The sequence below is a fragment of the Alosa pseudoharengus genome, unplaced genomic scaffold, assembly GCF_046254945.1.
Source record: "Alosa pseudoharengus isolate Yale_2024_CS ecotype anadromous, Long Island Sound unplaced genomic scaffold, YU_APseudo_1.1 YU_APseudo_1.1_scf_2, whole genome shotgun sequence".
Taxonomy (NCBI): Eukaryota; Metazoa; Chordata; class Actinopteri; order Clupeiformes; family Clupeidae; genus Alosa; species Alosa pseudoharengus.
In genome coordinates, this window is record NW_027468663.1 from 24,474,652 (window position 1) to 24,494,481 (window position 19,830).

At 40.5% G+C, this 19,830-nt stretch overlaps 3 long non-coding RNA genes across 3 annotated transcripts in view; 2 read left to right on the plus strand and 1 right to left on the minus strand.

Moving 5' to 3' along the window:
- The window catches only part of LOC143135144 (uncharacterized), a 147,538-nt gene that overhangs the window by 56,429 nt on the left and 71,279 nt on the right, over window positions 1-19,830 (minus strand). The window lies entirely within an intron of this gene.
- Window positions 1-19,830, plus strand: part of LOC143135143 (uncharacterized) — a 131,795-nt gene that overhangs the window by 43,467 nt on the left and 68,498 nt on the right. The gene's annotated exons all lie outside the window — the stretch shown is intronic.
- LOC143135142 (uncharacterized) lies at window positions 14,037-17,783 on the plus strand. The gene is made up of 4 exons (XR_012988810.1): window positions 14,037-14,103; window positions 14,998-15,031; window positions 16,435-16,500; window positions 17,068-17,783. It is a non-coding gene; the product is annotated as an uncharacterized LOC143135142 (long non-coding RNA).

A 19,830-nucleotide genomic window follows, 5' to 3' on the forward strand; every position in this document is an offset into this window, starting at 1 on the left:
GGCGGAAAATCCATCATGGCGGAAAATGACGTCATAGGGTGCGTTGAACTCGGCTTGGTCCAAGGATTCCAACGATACCTCATTTTTGACAATCGGCCATACGGGTCAAAAGTTACGTGCGTGAACGCACGTCCAACTTTGGCCTGTTGGTGGCGCTAGAGCGCTCGGGGTGTGGACTTGAAACTTGGTGAAATTAATCATGGGGCACTGCCTAACTAGTGTGCCAAATTTCACAACTTTTCACCAGACGGTTCTATGGGCTGCCATAGACTTCAATGGCAGAGGAAAGATGTGTAATAATAATAATAATAGGAAAAGATAGAAACACAATGGGTGCCTTCGCAGCTTCGCTGCTTGGCCCCCAAATATAGCTGCAAGCAGCAATGTGGGGGCCAAGCAAATAAGCAGAAGTTGGGATTGGACTGGACTAAACTAAGATAGACTAGACAAGTCTGGATTGGAATGGACTGGATTGGAATGGGATTGCTGAGATATTAGCCTACTTCAAGTGATTGTTGATTGGATTGGATTGAATTGGATTGGATTGGGATTGGACTGGACTGGACTGAATTGGAGAGGCCTGGATTGGATTGGACTGGACTGGACTGGACTGGACTGGATTGGACTGGACTGGACTGGACTAGACTGGATTGGATTAGACTGGACTGGATTGGGATTGGGATTGCAGAGATATGAGCTTACTTCATGTGATTGTTGATTAGATTGGATTTAATTGGGCTGGACTGGATTGGATTGGATTGGATTGGATTGGACTGGACTGGATTGGATTGGGATTGGACTGGACTGGACTGAATTGGACAGGACTGGACTGGATTGGATTGGACTGGACTGGACTGGACTGGACTGGATTGGACTGGACTGGATTGGGATTGGGATTGCAGAGATATGAGCCTACTTCATGTGATTGTTGAATAGATTGGATTTAATTGGGCTGGACTGGATTGGATTGGATTGGACTGGACTGGACTGGATTGGATTTGATTGGACTGGATTGGGATTGCTGAGATATGAGACTACTTCATGTGATTGTTGATTGGATTGGATTGGATTGAATTGGATTGGACTGGACTGGACTGGATTGGATTGGATTGTACTGGACTGGACTGGATTGGATTGGATTGGACTGGAATGGAATGGAATGGAATGGAATGGATTGGATTGGATTGGGATTGGACTGGACTGAATTGGACAGGACTGGACTGGATTGGATTGGACTGGACTGGACTGGACTGGACTGGACTGGATTGGATTGGATTGGGATTGGACTGGACTGAATTGGACAGGACTGGACTGGATTGGATTGGACTGGACTGAATTGGACAGGATTGGATTGGAATGGAATGGACTGGATTGGATTGGGATTGGACTGGACTGAATTGGACAGGACTGGACTGGACTGGACTGGACTGGATTGGATTGGACTGGATTGGATTGGGATTGGACTGGACTGAATTGGACAGGACTGGACTGGATTGGATTGGACTGGACTGGATTGGGATTGGGATTGCAGAGATATGAGTTTACTTCATGTGATTGTTGATTAGATTGGATTTAATTGGGCTGGACTGGATTGGAATGGATTGGATTGGATTGGATTGGATTGGATTGGACTGGATTGGGATTGGACTGGACTGGACTGAATTGGACAGGACTGGATTGGATTGGACTGGACTGGACTGGATTGGATTGGACTGGACTGGATTGGGATTGGGATTGCAGAGATATGAGCCTACTTCATGTGATTGTTGAATAGATTGGATTTAATTGGGCTGGACTGGATTTGATTGGATTGGACTGGACTGGACTGGATTGGATTTGATTGGACTGGATTGGGATTGCTGAGATATGAGACTACTTCATGTGATTGTTGATTGGATTGGATTGGATTGGAATGGAATGGAATGGAATGGATTGGATTGGATTGGGATTGGACTGGACTGAATTGGACAGGACTGGACTGGACTGGACTGGACTGGATTGGATTGGACTGGATTGGATTGGATTGGATTGGGATTGGACTGGACTGAATTGGACAGGACTGGACTGGATTGGATTGGACTGGACTGTATTGGGATTGGGATTGCAGAGATATGAGCCTACTTCATATGATTGTTAATTGGATTGGATTTAATTGGACTGGATTGGATTGGATTGGACTGGATTGGATTTGATTGGACTGGATTGGGATTACTGAGATATGAGACTACTTCATGTGATTGTCGATTGGATTGGATTTAATTGGATTGTACTGGACTGGATTGGATTGGACTGGATTGGATTTGATTGGATTGGATTGGGATTGCTGAGATATGAGCCTACTTCATGTGATGGTTGATTGGATTGGATTGAATTGGACTGGATTGGATTGGGATTGCTGAGATATGAGCCTACTTCATGTGATTGTTGATTGGATTGGATTGAATTGGACTGGATTGGGATTGGGTCTTGAGTCCATGTACAAAGTTTGATTTCAATCCATGAAAGCGTAAGATTTGAGCCTAATTCATGTCATAGTTTTCCCTAGTGGTCAAAAGACACCAAATGTATTGTAGCTATTCAGGATGTGTTCATGAGTCCACGTACCAAGTTTGGTGTTGATACGAGAAAGTCTTGCTAATTATGGCACCCCTAGTGGTCAAAAGTCACCAAATGTATTGTGCGTCCTCAGGTTGTGACCACGAGTCCACGTACCAAGTTTGAGGTTGATACGAGAAAGTATTGCTAATTATAGCGCCCCTAGTGGTCAAAGTACACCAAATGTTTTGTGTGTCCTCAGGATGGGGTCCCAAGTCTATGAACCAAGTTTGGTTTTGATATGTGAAAGCGTTGCTGAGATAGGAGCTAACTTCCTGTAACTCTAGCGCCCCCCTAGTGGTCGAAGGTCACCAAATTGATTGTGTGTCCTCAGGGAGGAGTTCCAAGTCCATATACCAAGTTTGGTTTTGATATGTGAAAGTGTTGCTGAGATATGAGCCTACTTCCTGTGATTATAGCGCCCCCATAGTGGTCAAAAGTCGCCAAATTTATTGAGCCTTCTCCTAATTGGGTCCTGAGCCCATGTATCGAGTTTGGTTTTGATACATGAAATCTTGGCTGAGATAACAGTTCACTTCCTGATTGGCGGCTTTTCAATTTTGATTGGTCGTCACGGCCGACCTGTTTTGAATAAAGGTCAAAAAAGCAATGCGTTTGTGAGACATGGTCTGAAGATCATCTGTGCCAAGTTTCATGAAAAATGGATGAAATTTGTGACCTGTGAAAACTTTTAAGTGTTTTTGATTTAATCCAATATGGCGGTCCAATCAATTATGTTAATGTCAAAAGTTGATATGTGTCAACCTAAGGCCCTCCCAAAGTATTAACAGAGATAACTAATATGTTTTAATTTCAAACACATCACCCCATAGAGGCCAAAACATACTTTTGTTAATTATAGCGCCACCTGTAGGTCAAAAGTCATCAAATTTATTGAGCCTCCTCCTAATTGGGTCCTGAGCCCATGTACTGAGTTTGGTTTTGATATGTGAAAGCCTTGCCGAGATCTGAGTTCACTTCCTGTTCGGCGGCTTCGCCGCCAATTTTGATTGGTCGTGACTGGCGACCAGTTTTGAGTATGGGTGTCAAAGTCAATGCAATTATGAGACAGGGTCTGAAGATCATCTGTGTGAAGTTTCGTGAAAATTGGATGAAGTTTGTGACCTGTGAAAACTTTTAAGTGTTTTTGATGAAATTCAATATGGCGGTCCAATCAATTATGTTAATGTCAAAAGTTGATATGTGTCAGCCTAAGGACCTCCCAAAGTATTAACAGAGATCACTAATATGTTTTAATTTCAAACACATCACCCCATAGAGGCCAAAACGTAGTTTTGTTAATTATAGCGCCACCTGTAGGTCAAAAGTCATGAAATTTATTGAGCCTCCTCCTAATTGGGTCCTGAGTTCATGTACTGAGTTTGGTTTTGATATGTGAAAGCCTTGCTGAGATCTGAGTTCACTTCCTGTTTGGCGGCTTTGCCGCCAATTTTGATTGGTCGTGACAGGCGACCAGTTGTGAGTATGGGTGTCAAAGGCAATGCAATTATGAGGCATGGTCTGAAGATCATCTGTGTGAAGTTTCGTGAAAATTGGATGAAGTTTGTGACCTGTGAAAACTTTTAAGTGTTTTTGATGAAATACAATATGGCGGAGGTCCAATATGGCGGAAAGTAACGTAATAGGAGTTAGTGAACTCAGGTCAGTCCAGGGGTTCCAACTGTATATGGATGTTCAAAATTGGACATACGGTTCAAAAGTTAAGTGCATGGATGCAATGGCAACTTTGACCCATTGGTGGCGCTAGACTGCCTGGGGTTCAGACTTGAAAATTTGTGAAATGGAATATGGGAATGTATGGAATGTATGTGCCAAATTTCACAACTTTTTACTGTACGGTTCTATGGGCTGCCATAGACTTCAATGGCAGCGGAAAGATGTGTAATAATAATAATAAGAAAAGGTAGAATCACTATGGGTTGCCGCGCAGCTTCGCTGCTTGGCCCCCAAATATAACCGCAAGCGGTGATTTACGGGGTCCGAGCAAAACGAACATGATGGCATAGCTTTTTAGTTTTACATATGCTTTGATTGTTTGGGCACAATTGTTCAAAAGAAACGTGATCGGATTTCGGTTATCGGATTTCAGTTACCGGATTTCAGCTATCGGATTGGATCAAATCTTGAAAATGGGTTGTTCAAAGGGAAACAAGGATCCTGAAATTGGATTAGATCACATAATCTATTCTTGGTTTTGATCTGGATAAAACCTTCACTTTGTGTCGTTCAACACTTTTGAGTTGGATTGGAATAAATTTGATGCATAAAATTAGGATTACCCTGTGCTGTAACATTATAGTGTGCTAACCTCCACAACCCAACAGTATTCTAACAATACTTGATTCTACAGGACTATTTATTTGTTGTGGATAAGATGAAGGGTTTGATAATGGAAGGCAGTGTTTCCCACAGAATTGAATTGTATTTGTGGTGGTGGGTTCTGTGTCGGAGTCAATAAGATAAACAGCGTATAATTATACAGTTATACTTGCCTTGCACTACAAGTCCATATTGACAAGTAGCTGTAATGCTGTAATGTTATAGTGTGCTAACCTCCACAACCCAACAGCATTCTATTCTAGTATGCTAACCTCCACAACCCAACAGTATTTTAACACTAATGCTTCAGGTGGGATTTGAACACTCAACATAAGGATGACCAGTACAAGGCATTATCCCACTAAGCCACTGTCAATCCTACATCTTTGCCAGTCACATTCACATGCTGAAAATGTGTATTGGTAAACACACAAGAAAAACTCCAAGTATACATTTGACAATAAAATGAAGGGCTTTCCTGAAAGAGAACACCTGAAAACGTTTGGAAATTCTGGGACAATTAGACATTTGTAGAGAAGAACAGTAATGGATGAAATATAAATATGATAGACTTAATGATGAAGGAAAAATAGTAAACAAAGAAGTTCCCCTATATGTCTTCGAGTGTGTCGGCATTCTGATTCTTGGCAACTAATGAGTGTGAATGTTGATTGCCTGATGTCATTCAGGTGCTGTTCAATGGTGTGACTCTTCAATAACAAATAGCATGTGCATCTTGAGCCTAAAGCTCTAGCAGGATTCGAACTCTCAACCTAACAAACACCAGCACTAGGCATTATCCCTCTGAGCCACTAACAATCCGACATATTAGGCAGTCACATTCACATGGTGAAAATGTGTGTTGGTAAACACACAAGAAAAACTCCAAGTATACATTTGACAATAAAATGAAGGGCTTTCCTGAAAGAGTACACCTGAAAACTTTTGGACATTTTGGGGCAATTAGACATTTATAGAGAAGAACAGTAATGGATGAAATATAAATATGATAGACTTAATGATGAAGGAAAAAAAGTAAACAAATAAGTTCCCCTATATGTCATAGAGTGTGTCGGCATTCTGATTCTTGGCAACTAATGAGTGTGAATGTTAATTGCCTGATGTCATTCAGGTGCTGTTCAATGGTGTGACTCAGAAGGCTCAATGGTATGGAGTGATGACACGAAAATGGCAGGTTTCGGTGCAACACAAGTTAACTTTATTTGAGTTTCAATTCATCTGTTCTTTTGTTCTTTACTTGTATGTGTGCTGCATCAAAGAGGAAACAAACAGAAAATGGAGTAATCAGTGAAATGGGGTAAATCAGTACAGATCCCAACTCACAAACAAACCAATTGACATTTGAACAATAAACTGAAATCATAAGGCTATATAAGGTACAACTAAACAATACTTGACATCCCAAGTCAACCAACATCACCTAATCATCTCTCACATGGGACTCCAACACACCAAACCAACAAACAAAGACCTTAACTTTACACATGATGGCAGAGCTACTCTACAAACTGATAAACATCACAAAAGTCATAGTGAGGGTGATTAAAGTGATGACTTACGTTAACTCAAAGACGCACACAGAGCAGGACACACTGGAGTGCTGGGTTGAGATGAACAAAAGAGCGAACTGAGGGCGAGCAAACAATTTATCCTGGTCTGAGCCCCTGCTCCGGAGCTACAGGGTTTCCCAGCGGGTAAACTTTGGAAAGATTTGCAAAGATTTGGAAAAGATTTTTGAAAGACTACAGTCTCAGACCCTCTCACATCTAAAGACAAGTAGTAGAGTTTTAAGTCACAGACTATGATTTTGCAATGACTAGGGATCTTGCAGGGTCACTATTTACAAGACTGCAACATGATTCCTTTAAATTATTACCCATTGTGCAATAGATAAACAGGAACTGAAAATTATAGCCTACTAAACTCAAAGTCGTATTTTCATGTTTCTGCAGCATTGTTTCATGCGTGACATCCTTAACCGATATAGTTTTGTTCTGTCAAGTGGAAGAGCCGACTAAATATGTATAAGAAATGACAAATATTATAAGAATAACAAATAATTATAGGCTACAGCTTATAATTATACAGTAATACTTGCCTTGCACTACAAGTCCATATTGACAAGTAGCTGTAATGTTATAGTGTGTTATCCTCCACAACCCAACAGCATTCTATTGTAGTATGCTAACATCCACAACCCACTAATGCTTCAAGTGGGATTTGAACTCTCAACCTAAGGATCACCAGTACAAGGCATTATCCCACTGAGCCACTGTCAATCCTACATGTTGGCCAGTCACATTCACATGGTGAAAATGTGTATTGGTAAACACACAAGAAAAACTCCAAGCATGGAGGGGCGATTAGACATTTGTAGAGATGAACACTAATAGATTAAATATAAATATGATAGACTTAATGATGAAGGAAAAATAGTAAACAAAGAAGTTCCACTGAATGTCATAGAGTGTCTCGGCATTCTGATTCTTGGCAACTGATGAGTGTGAATGTTGATTGCCTGATGTCATTCAGGTGCTGTTCAATGGTGTGAATCTTCAATAACCAATAGTATTCGAGCTAGAGCCTAAAGCACTACCGGGGATTCGAACCCTCAACCCTCAACCTAACAAACACCAGCACTAGGCATTATCCCACTGAGCCACTGACAATCCTACATATTGGGTAGTCACATTCACATGGTGAAAATGTGTGTTGGTAAACACACAAGAAAAACTCCAAGTATATATTTGACAATAAAATGAAGGGCTTTCCTGAAAAAATACACCTGAAAACTTTTGGATATTCTGGGGCAAATAGACATTTATAGAGAAGAACAGTAATGGATGAAATATAAATATGATAGACTTAATGATGAAGGAAAAAAGTAAACAAATAAGTTCCCCTATATGTCATAGAGTGTGTCGGCATTCTGATTCTTGGCAACTAATGAGTGTGAATGTTGATTGTCTGATGTCATTCAGGTGCTGTTCAATAGTGTGAATCTTCAATAACCAATAGCATGTGCATCTTGAGCCTAAAGCTCTAGCAGGATTCGAACTCTCAACCTAACAAACACCAGCACTAGGCATTATCCCACTCTGCCACTGACAATCATACACATTCAGCAGTCACATTCAAATGGTGAAAATATGTGTTGGTAAACACACAAGAAAAACTCCAAGTATACATTTGACAATAAAATGAAGGGCTTTCCTGAAAGAGTACACCTGAAAACTTTTGGATATTCTGGGGCAATTAGACATTTATAGAGAAGAACAGTAATGGATGAAATATAAATATGATAGACTTAATGATGAAGGAAAAATAGTAAACAAAGAAGTTCCCCTATATGTCATAGAGTGTGTCGGCATTCTGATTCTTGGCAACTAATGAGTGTGAATGTTAATTGTCTGATGTCATTCAGGTGCTGTTCAATAGTGTGAATCTTCAATAACCAATAGCATGTGCATCTTGAGCCTAAAGCTCTAGCAGGATTCGAACTCTCAACCTAACAAACACCAGCACTAGGCATTATCACACTCAGCCACTGACAATCATACACATTGAGCAGTCACATTCAAATGGTGAAAATGTGTGTTGGCAAACACACAACATCAAGAAAATTCCTAGCATACATTTGACAATAGAATTAAGGGCTTTATAAAAAAGAGTACATATCTGAAAATGTGCACTGTTAATGGTATCCACCTAATGATGGTTGTATGGTTGTTATCCAAGAAAAAAAAATTACTCATATAGGAATATAGGTGATATAGGAGAAATGGGCTGAGTGGTCGAACTTTATTGGCCTATATCTCTGAAATGGAACAACGTATCCAAATTCTTTTGATAGATTTGTGAGGCTTTGTCTAAACATTGTCTGTGAGAATTTTGGTGAAGATTTGATAATTTTTGAAGCCTGTGAAACTTTTTATGATGTTTGGCTTTTCTCTGAAATTGTGGCAAAAGTAAACATTTTTAGAGCATAAGACCAGGGTGAAAAAGATGCATCTGAATGTAGAGATTAATATGATGAAAGAATTTTGAGTCTAGGTGAATCTGGTAAGGAGAAATAAGCGTTTTTGACAAGAGCGCCACCTTTGGGTGCAGTACCCCAAATTTGGGTTATGGGTAGTGGGGGGTACTGGTAACAATACTTGAAAATGTCAAGTTTCTAGGACTTACGGTTTATAGGAATATAGGTGATCTAGGAAAAAAGGCCTAAGTGGTCTAACTTTATTGGCCTATATCTCTGAAATGGAACAAAATATCAAAATTCTGAGCGATAACTTTTGTGAGGCTTGGTCTAAACATTGTCTGTGAGAATTTTGGTGAAGATTCGATTATTTTTGAAGAGTGTGAAACTTTTTATAATGTTTGGCTTTTCCATGAAATTGTGGAAAAAGTAAACATTTGTAGACCATAAGACCAGGGCCAAAAAGATGCATCTGAGTTTAGAGATTAATATTCTGAAAGAATTTTGAGTCTAGGTGAATCTGGTAAGGAGAAATAAGCATAATTAACTTTTTTTTTCAATAGCGCCACCTTTGGGTGCAGTACCCCAAATTTTGGGTTATGGGGGGTACTGGTAACCATACCTGAAAATTTCAAGAGTTTTGGAGTTACGGTTTAGGCTGCAGTATGATTTTTACAGAATTTTGGCCAAAAAATGAACGGTACAGAAACAATAGGGTTCCTGCAGCTACGCTGCTCGGACCCCTAATAATAAGAAAACTAACAAACACAATGGGTGCCTTCGCAGCTTCGCTGCTTGGCCCCCAAATATAGCTGCAAGCAGCAATGAGGGAGCCAAGCAGAATAGGCCGGAGAAGCCACGGCGACAAGATAGAACTCAGCAGACACCCGTGATCAACACTTTCAACAAGTGTCGCATCAAAACATAGCTGATTTTGTAGGGCTGAAACAGGGCTGAGTATTGCAACGCCTCTGCCAGCAAGCCCCCCACCTATTCACCACAGCCCGTCCTGCCCCGCCCCGCCCTTGCACACACGCACGCATTAGAATGAACTGGATGGAACATGTTGTCATCAGTTTCACATCAAAAAATAAAAGATCAATAAAACACATCAGCAACTACAGATCAAAATGCAATATTGCTAATTGCAGCACCCCCTACAGGTCAAAGGTCACCAAAGTTTTTGAGCGTCCTCCTAATGGGGTCATGAATCCATGTAGTAAGTTTGGTTATGATACATAGCAGGGTTGCTGAGATATGAACTCACTTCCTGTTTGGCGGCTTCGCCACCAATTTCGATTGGCTGTTTACGGGCGAAAGCTTTTGTTAATTGTTCCAGAAAGCAATATATAGATAGGTTATGGTCTGAAGATGGTCTCTGCCCATTTTGGTGAGGATCCGCTGAAATTTGTGACCTGCGAAAACTTGTACGTGTTTTTGATTAAATCCAATATGGCGGCCGAATCAATTACGATGACATCACAAGTTGACATGGGTTGGCCTAAGGAACTCCAACAGTATTACCAGACACCACTAGTACATTTTAATTCCAAACACAACAGCAGCTACAGGCCAAAAGGCATGTTTCTTAATTACAGCGCCCCCTAGAGGTCAAAGGTCACCATATTTATTGAGTGTCCCCCTGATTGGGTCCTGAGTCCATGCACTTAGTTTGACTTTGATACATGCAAGGGTTGCTGAGATATGAGCTCACTTCCTGTTTGGCGGCTTCGCCGCAAATTTCGATTGGCTGTTACAGCCGAATGCTTCTGTCAATTGTTCCAGAAAGCAATGCACTGATAAGGCATGGTCTGAAGATGGTCTCTGCCAATTTTGGTGAGGATCCGCTGAAATTTGTGACCTGTGAAAACTTGTACGTGTTTTTGATTAAATCCAATATGGCGGCCGAATCAATTACGATGACATCACAAGTTGGCTTGGGTCGGCCTAAGGACCTCCAACAGTATTACCAGACACCACTAGTGCGTTTTAATTCTATGCACAACAGCAGCTACAGGCCAAAAGGCATGTTTCTTAATTACAGCGCCCCCTAGAGGTCAAAGGTCACCAAATTTCTTGAGCTTCCCCCTGATTGGGTCATGAGTCCATATACTAAGTTTGGTTATGATAGATCAATGGGTTGCTGAGATATGAGCTCACTTCCTGTTTGGCAGCTTCGCCGCAAATTTTGATTGGCTGTTACGGGCGAACGGTTTAAGTTCCGAAGACAAAACACCACAACTTTTGTGAAGCTTGGTCTGAAGATCATGTGTGTCAAGTTTGGTGACGATCGGACAAAATTTGTGACCTGTGAAAAATTAGTTTCACTTTCACTAAAATCCAAAATGGCGGAAAATCCATCATGGCGGAAAATGACGTCATAGGGTGCGTTGAACTCGGACTGGTCCAAGGATTCCAATAGTACCTCATTTTTCAAAATCGGACCAACGGGTCAGAAGTTACGTGCATGAACGCATGTCCAACTTTGGCCTGTTGGTGGCGCTAGAGCGCTCCGGGTGCGGACTCGAAACTTGGTGAAATTAATCCGGGGACTCAGCCTAATTAGTGTGCCAAATTTCACAACTTTTCACCAGACGGTTCTATGGGCTGCCATAGACTTCAATGGCAGAGGAAAGATGTGTAATAATAATAGGAAAAGCTAGAAACACAATGGGTGCCTTCGCAGCTTCGCTGCTTGGCCCCCAATAATACATGTCATGTGTTATGCACTTCACATTTGAAGCAAATGTCATATTGCTACACGGTAGAAACATAAAACAAAAATACTAAACTAAAAAATATAAACACAAATATAGCTGCAAGCAGCAATGAGGGGGCCAAGCAGAGAGTTTAGCAGGCCAGATTTGCCACGAAACTGAACGCAGTTGCATTAGACATATAGCATTAAGCAGTCACAGCGAGTTCCATGGCAAACAACCCAAGATTGGCTGAGTTACAAGGTCAAGTTTCACATCAAAACATAGCTGATTTTGTGGGGCTGAACCAGGGCTGAGTGTCGCCGCCCCCTCCCCCAGCCAGCCCACCGCCGCAATCGCCCCTGCCCGTCCCACCCTGCCCCACCCTTGCACGCACGCATTAGAATGAACTGGAAGTAACTTGCTGTCATCAGTTTCACATCAAAAATAAAAGATCGACTGAGATATGATCACACTTGCTGTGATTTAAACACAGAGATCAACACACATCAACACAGACAACACACACATGTGGTGAACACACATCCAAATTTGGCCTGTTGGTGGCGCTAGAGCCCTTGAGGTGCCGGCATGAAACTTGGTGAAATTAATTATTGGACTGTCCCCAATCAGTGTGCAACATTGTATAACTTTTTACCAGACGGTTCTATGGGCTGCCATTGACTTCCTTTGCAGAATAATGCACATCAGCAACTACTGACCAAAATACATTTTTGTCAATTACAGAGCCCCCTAGAGGTCAAAGGTCACCAAATTTCTTGAGCGTCCTCCTGATGGGGTCTGAGGTACATGTACTAAGTTTGGTTTTGATACATGAAAGCGTTGCGAAAAGTATAGTATTGAGTCTTTATTGTCCTATAAGGATATTCTTTTTCACACATGTCATTGTTACATTCCATGCAGGATGTACACAGCCTCATATAACATATAACATATAACACATAACACCCCCCCCCCCCCCCAGTTCCCTCCCTCCTCAACATAAAACACAAAAGAATAGGGGGAATGGGTAATTGTCACAGGAGTTTGTTTAGTGCAGTGATTGCTGAGGGTACAAAACTTTTCTTATAGTGCACTTTTTTCCAGTCCAGTGCTCTGTATCTGCGGCCAGATGGGAGTAGGGTGAAGAACCGGTTCAGGGGATGGTCAGGGCTGCTTATTATGGTGCGTGCAAGGCGTGTGGTGGCTGTGTCATTTGCATCAGTGAGGCTGGGGGTGGGAAGCTGTATTATCTTGGATGCTAAGTGTGAGATTTTAATGAGTTTGTTCTTGCTGGTGACATTTAGTATGGTGAAGAAATAGGGGGAGCAGTAGAGTAGAAGGGGTTGGATGATGCTTTTGTAGAGTAGCAGAAGGAGATGGGGGGCAACATACAGTGATCTTAGTTTGCGTATTGCATACAGTCTCTGTTGTGCACGTTTCTGTGTAATGGTGACATGTTCATTGAAGTTAAGCTTATTGTCAATGGTGAGACCAAGATATTTGAAAGTGCTGACCTGTGCAACTGGTTGGCCATGTATGGTGATGTGAGTGAGTCCAGGGGGTGGTTTTGATGCATGAATGACCAGTTCTTTTGTCTTGTCAATGTTGAGTTGGAGGTAGTTATCAGAGCATATGAGATATGAGCTCACTTTCTGTTTAGCAACTTTTTCTTCTTGTTACGTGGCAAGCAAGGTATGTGCATTATGGCCACCCTGAACTGGAAGATGACTCTCTTTTTACAGAATATCGAATAAAAATTAATGTTGGTCCATGTGTCATTTCCAGCTTTGGAACTTGGTGCATGGTCAGAGCCGACTGGCGCTGGATCGATCCGAGCCCCAGTGTTCAATATGGCGTTGACTACGAATTGGCCAGATTTATTAGCCTAGTCTCCGCCATTCATTTGTATGGAGGGCGGGACTTAATCACTCTCTCCAGTTATATATAATGTGTGAAACAACATAAGCTTCAATCAGATGTGTTTTCAGATATGTTGGGTGCATACATCAGATATGTTTTCAGATATATGTTGCAATGGTGCAATTATGTGACTGTTACCAAATGTTGGAGCCTATGTAATGTCAATAAAATACAAATATTTTTGTCTGACTTTATCCTTTATTCACATTTCTTTTTTTTTAATCATGCAAATTAGACCTACCACATTTTATGCAGATATTGCCTGATTTGCTGAGTCTGGATATGATATTTCAGAAAACTTGCAATACAACAATGATGTTTTTTATGACAGTAAATAAGTTTCATGGTAGTTAAGTTTCATGGTCATATTTGTTTTTTAACCTATCACCTGTAATCTCTAACCTTTCCATCAAATGTATTTTGTGTTCTGTGTGGAAATATTTTGATATCGAGAATGGCAAATGAAGTAGGGACTTTTATTTTGACGAGTATCATCCAATAACTCGTCTGTGACATCTACCATCTTTCTTTTAGCTGACTACAACTGTCGAGGTAAGACGCAATGTGAATGTCTCCAGAAAATGAATTGATATGTTTATATATTTGGTTTTGAGCTACTTATAACAGAATAGGCACACAAAAATATGAAAATATGTCTAGCTGAAGTGCATCTGGAGAGCCACCTTTGTTAAATGTGATAGCAGCTAACGTTTTAGTGTCACACTATGAACGACAAACGTTAAATTTAGGCAGACAGGAAAGGTAGCGATTGTGTAAAAATGAATTAGTAACTTTAGAACATATTATCCGATGGAAGCAGGCAATGTGTTGAGAACTGGCCATTATCTCATGAAATACGTTGTATCGTCGAATTAAGTTTACATCATGCTGGCATGATGCTTCACGCCATGGTGCAGGCTAACGTTGTTAGGCACGTTTGATTGTGAGCAATTAACTTTGTGGTAACGTTAACTAAACTCATTTTGAATAACTGTTGGAAAACGTTTTTCGGTACTATAACCTTGGTTTAGTTTTGGAGTCATGTCTGATCTTAAAAGCCGTTTGGAATGCAAGTTAACCTTAATGTTAGCAGAGCCCGTTAAGACATTCTCTGCTAAATCAGAGACAGACTTCTAGCAGCTATAGCTGAAGGGATAACATAGCAAACCCGTACGAGTTGATTAAGCATTAAACAAATATGTGGCTCCATTTCATGTACACCGTGTGTAAAGGCAGGTAACTATGTACAATTCTTAACAAATTAAGTAATTTAATTGATCTTAAACAGAGGATGTGAAGTTAGCCTAGGTTAAATTGGTCTTGTTTGGGTGGAATGTGACCGAGGCTAGCAAAAAATCACTCGTTTGTAAGCTCAAAGTACATAGCTATGTAATTGTAAATGCTAAGTTTGTATCTTTTATAAACTATATGTTAAATGTTTTCCAGATTTTGGATTCCTTTTTGAGCAAGTTAATTGAAGGTAAGTGTTAAATGTTTTAGGGCTTTTATGTAACATGTTAACCTTTTATGTTACAACTTCTAGGGAAATTTTGAAACTTTTATGCTGCATTGCCTGCAAAATGTAAAACTGTAATGCTAGTAAAAAATATGCCATATGTTGATCTGGAATAATTACAGCTGTGCTCGGCCTTGTGTAATGCCTTACAGTTCTGGACAGAAAAACTAGTATATTACACTGATATGCGCTGATTCAGAGTAATATCTATGGCCTCAGAGTAGAAAGTCATGAGAATCACTGCAGGGACACCTGCAGTAGTTTTCAGTGGTGATGTGTGGTATTATTTGGGTTATGGATGAATGTGGTGTGGCATGCATATGAAAGCAAGGAAGGAGGATTTAAGAGTTTTAGAGGGAAACATTACTGCTGTATTGTAAGTTAATCCTAACATTTGGTTAATAGTCTGATTTGTATACCGGGATGCAGGTTGAAGTGGGTTGCTGGGCTTTGGACAGAGATGCTCACGTAGTTGCTCATCCTGAGCTTGGATTAGTTTTATTTATGTCTTGTATGCTTTGTACTTTAGGTCAAGAATGTGTATGCCTAACTAGGGTGTAGCTGTAAATGTGTGCAATAGGTTCCATTTCATGGTACTTGTGTGTAGGCCTAGTGGTATGTAACAATCCTCCAGATGTCAATTTGTTTAGCAGATTAATAATAGCTATAAAGCTACATATCACCCCTTTTGATAAATGCAGTGTGGCCTACCCTAGCAGGAAGTGCAAAATGAAAGTAACATTTGCCTACTGCCCCCATCAAGGCAAATATTTCAAAAAAATATAAATATCCTTGATTTGACTATGTTGGTTTTTGTGAAGGAGAAAATTGGCGTTAGTCCTGGTTTTAGTAGTAGTAGTGGGCAGTATGCAGTCAGATAGGTCACCATAGGCATATTTGGATTTGCTACGGATGGATTCATAAATAATTACATTTGGCAAGATACTTGATATACAGGCTAAATGCAAATGGGCTACGCCAATCCATTATATTTTACATTAACAAAATGCAGAAAAATAGAACGGATTGAAAATAAAGTAGGCAGGTATGTCAGTCATTTTTATTCTTCGCAATTGGTGTACTGGCATGTTTAACTGTTAGCTGCAGTGCAATGTTACATTATGTGTAAGTTAAGTACAGAACCGACTGTGCAACCAGATTTTTTTCTGTGCTCTTAAATCGTTTAACTTGGGCGCACAAGTGCTCCTGGAATATTTTTTTTAAATGTAGAGCCCTGTCTTAAGTTCAGAAGTTAAGAGTCTTTATGATGTAAATATGTACATTGTTATTGCCTGTTTATCAGAAATGATGAAAGTATTAGTGCTAACTGTATGAGATTTCTGATGTGTTTTCTGTGTGTTTTGCAGATGCCGCGTCCAAGCAAGCGGTCCAGGGCGGCCAAGAAGAGAGAGGCTGACTTGAGGTCCACTGAGGTCAGGCTGTTGAGCTTTACTATATGTCCTGATGTATTATGATTGTGTGTTTAATAGGAAACATGTAATGTTGAACAGTGAACACATTTGATATGTTTCTCCCAATTCTTATTTACAGTAGTTTTTATGTTTGCTTGAAATATGCCACTTACATTTTGAATGTATTTGATTTTAATGAAAGCTGCGCTGCATGTCTTAAGTTAAAGGAGAAATCCAGCGAGTTCTCACATAGATCTACGTTTCTTGAGGTCACCAAGTACTGTCGGTACGAACCAAAATGAAAGCAATCGTTTTTACCGTTAGCTGCTGGTTATAGCAACTTGATCTAGGTTAAACTGATTGTTTTGATTTTGTTTTGTATCAATGGTACTCGGTGACCTTGAGAAACGGGGGTCTGTGAAAACTCGCCGGATGTCTCCTTTAAGAAGTTGCTGAATATTTATGATTTAAATACATATATATTACTGTCCTGAAAGTATGTGTATATTAGTTGCTTTAATAATGAAGTTGTTGAAGAAGTATGGTATGTTAGACTTGGTCATTTATGATGGGTTTTCTGTGTTACAGGTGCTGAGCAGGAGGTCCCCGGTGGCGAAGGGGTCCTGTGACGAGGTTGGGCGTCCTCGTGAAAAAAAAGCCCAAACATATTCTGAAAACTTGCCAAACGAACTTCCAAACGAACTTCCAAACAAAGATTCATACAAAGATTCATACAAAGATTCAAACAAAAACTCCAACGAAATGCCAAAATCTCCTCTCTCTCTCTCAGACTCTCTCCCAAACTCTCCACTCACTCTCTCTGACTCTCTCCCAAACTCTCCACTCACTCTCTCTGACTCTCTCCCAAACTCTCCACTCACTCTCTCTGACTCTCAACCTCTCTCTAAGTCTCATGCCTCTCATGGAAATTCAGTTCCATACTGTGTGAATGAACAAACTGCAACTAATGATTGTTCCTGTTTGACTCAATCTGATGACTTTCCAGAGAGATCTGTGCTGATGGGGTCCTTTCATCAAGGTCATTTACGGTTTGGAAATGTACGCAACAAGCAGTGTGGTGCCATCAGTTTGACAGCTGTTTTGAAGTCCAAGATGAAGAACGTGTGGAGCTGGGAAACTGGAGATCTTGATGATGTTTTGATTAAGGGAACTGTTCTATACAGGTCAATGAGTGCACAGGGTAAAATAAGAGACCATGGAAGGGGTTACATTGCTGTGTCTGAATTACCTAGGCAATATGAAGTGTGGAATTGTGATTTTGCAATAAACTTTGCTGAATCTTACACTGGATTTATTCACGTTGATGACTATGACCATGCTTTGCGTGATGTTGCCATGCCTTTTGATGTAGCACTGCAGCGGGCACTGTTTAGCAATGATGCTTGTTTGTTAACCATTTGTGCTAATACATGTGCTATAGTGAATGCAGGAGCAAGGTTTGCCTTTGTTGATTCACATGCAAACAGGAACGTCAACCAGAAAGGTCAGAGGACAAGTTGTGTTGCATACTTAAGCTCTGTACAGGCCCTGATCACATTTGTTTATGACTTTGCACGATCTTTTGGTGTAAGCACACCACGGTTTGAGGTAACTGGAGTCACAGCAGTAACTCGTGCAACCGCCCAGATGACTGACTCATCCAGCTGCACAACGAGCTCTGCGAATTGCTGTCCACTCTACAGTGACGCTGTGAAGGGTAAGCCTAAAGTGTACCAACGGCAGGAAGTTGTAAGTGGGTTGTATAAGCCGCCAAAGGTTGTAGGAAATGTCACAAATGCCCGTTCCAATGTAAGCAGCAGAACACTCTACAGTGATGTTTTGAAAGGAGTGCCCGGTAAGGATGTGAAACAAAACGTTTGCAGGCCTATGTATGTACATGAAGTTGGCGTAAATCTGAACAGAAATCGTGCATCAAAGGACAAAAACAGAAGCTGTAAGTCTAATGTAAAGAAACCTGAGACCAAACATGATAAGCAGTCTCATTCATTCAACGAAAGTACAACAGACGATGTCATTCTTGTCAATGTAGAAACAAATAAACAGTCTTTAAAGCGTAATCTGCAGGCAACTGATGATGTCATCATAAGTGATACAAGAGTACACAAACCGGCTTTTAAACCTTTAACTCGTCAGGACCAGGATGCACTGTGCACATGTTTAGATCTTCAATATGAAAACCTTGATATAGGCCTGATGGCAACAACCGATGTCGATGACATGGCATGTCCTTGTAAGATCAAAAATATAAAACCGGATGGGAATTGCTTTTACCGTAGCCTAGCCTTTAGCATTTGTCACAATGAAGACAAGCATTTGAAAATAAGACGTGCTGTGGTGCAACATCTTCAGAGAAACAACACCAAATTCGAAACATATCTGAGGGATGAATACACATCTGTGCAGGACTATGTGACTAAATCAAGAATCTACTACTGTGGTTCATGGGCAAAAGAGATTGATATTTTTGCTGCTGCTGACTTATTGCAAACAACTATATTTACTTTCAATGATGGAAGATGGAATATGCACAGACCTACAGACTCACAGACATGTAGAGAGAATTGCATTTATTTAAATCACACTGGCAGTCATTATGAGGTTGTAATATGTGTTCAACACAAAGATGCAGGAAGGCATTGTGCAGGAATATGCCAGCCAGTCAAGATTGATGACAACTTGAGGCCACAACGGAAAAGAAAGTTGAAATATGAACCCGAAAAAGTAAAAGCAAAGAAAGAGCGCCAACGATATCAGAATGATGATTACAGACAGACAAAACTTCAGCATGACAAAGATAAGTATCAGAATGATGAGTTTGCCAAACAGACTAAGCGTCAGTGCTCTCGTGACTATTTTCTGAAGAAATACAGAACAAATCCAGACTTTAGGAAATTCGTGCTTCAGCGTTTTCAGAGAAAATATAAAATCAATCCAAAATTTCAGGCATTACGAAGTGTCTATTTTCAAAAGAGATATAAGGAAATTACAAATTTTCAAGTAAAGGTGCGAGAGTATTCTAAGGACAAATACAAGAGACACCAGAAACATCAGAATGCTGTGCGAGAGTATTCCAAGGACAAATACAAGAGAAACCAGAAACATCAGAATGCTGTGCGAGAGTATTCCAAGGACAAATACAAGAGAAACCAGAAACATCAGAATGCTGTGCGAGAGTATTCCAAGGACAAATACAAGAGAAACCAGAAGCATCAGAATGCTGTCCGTGATTATTCTAAAAGCAAATACAAAACAAACAGGAACTTTCAGACTCTTGTCCGGGATTACAGTCATATTAGATACAAGAAAAACATTGGATTCCGGAAGAAAATG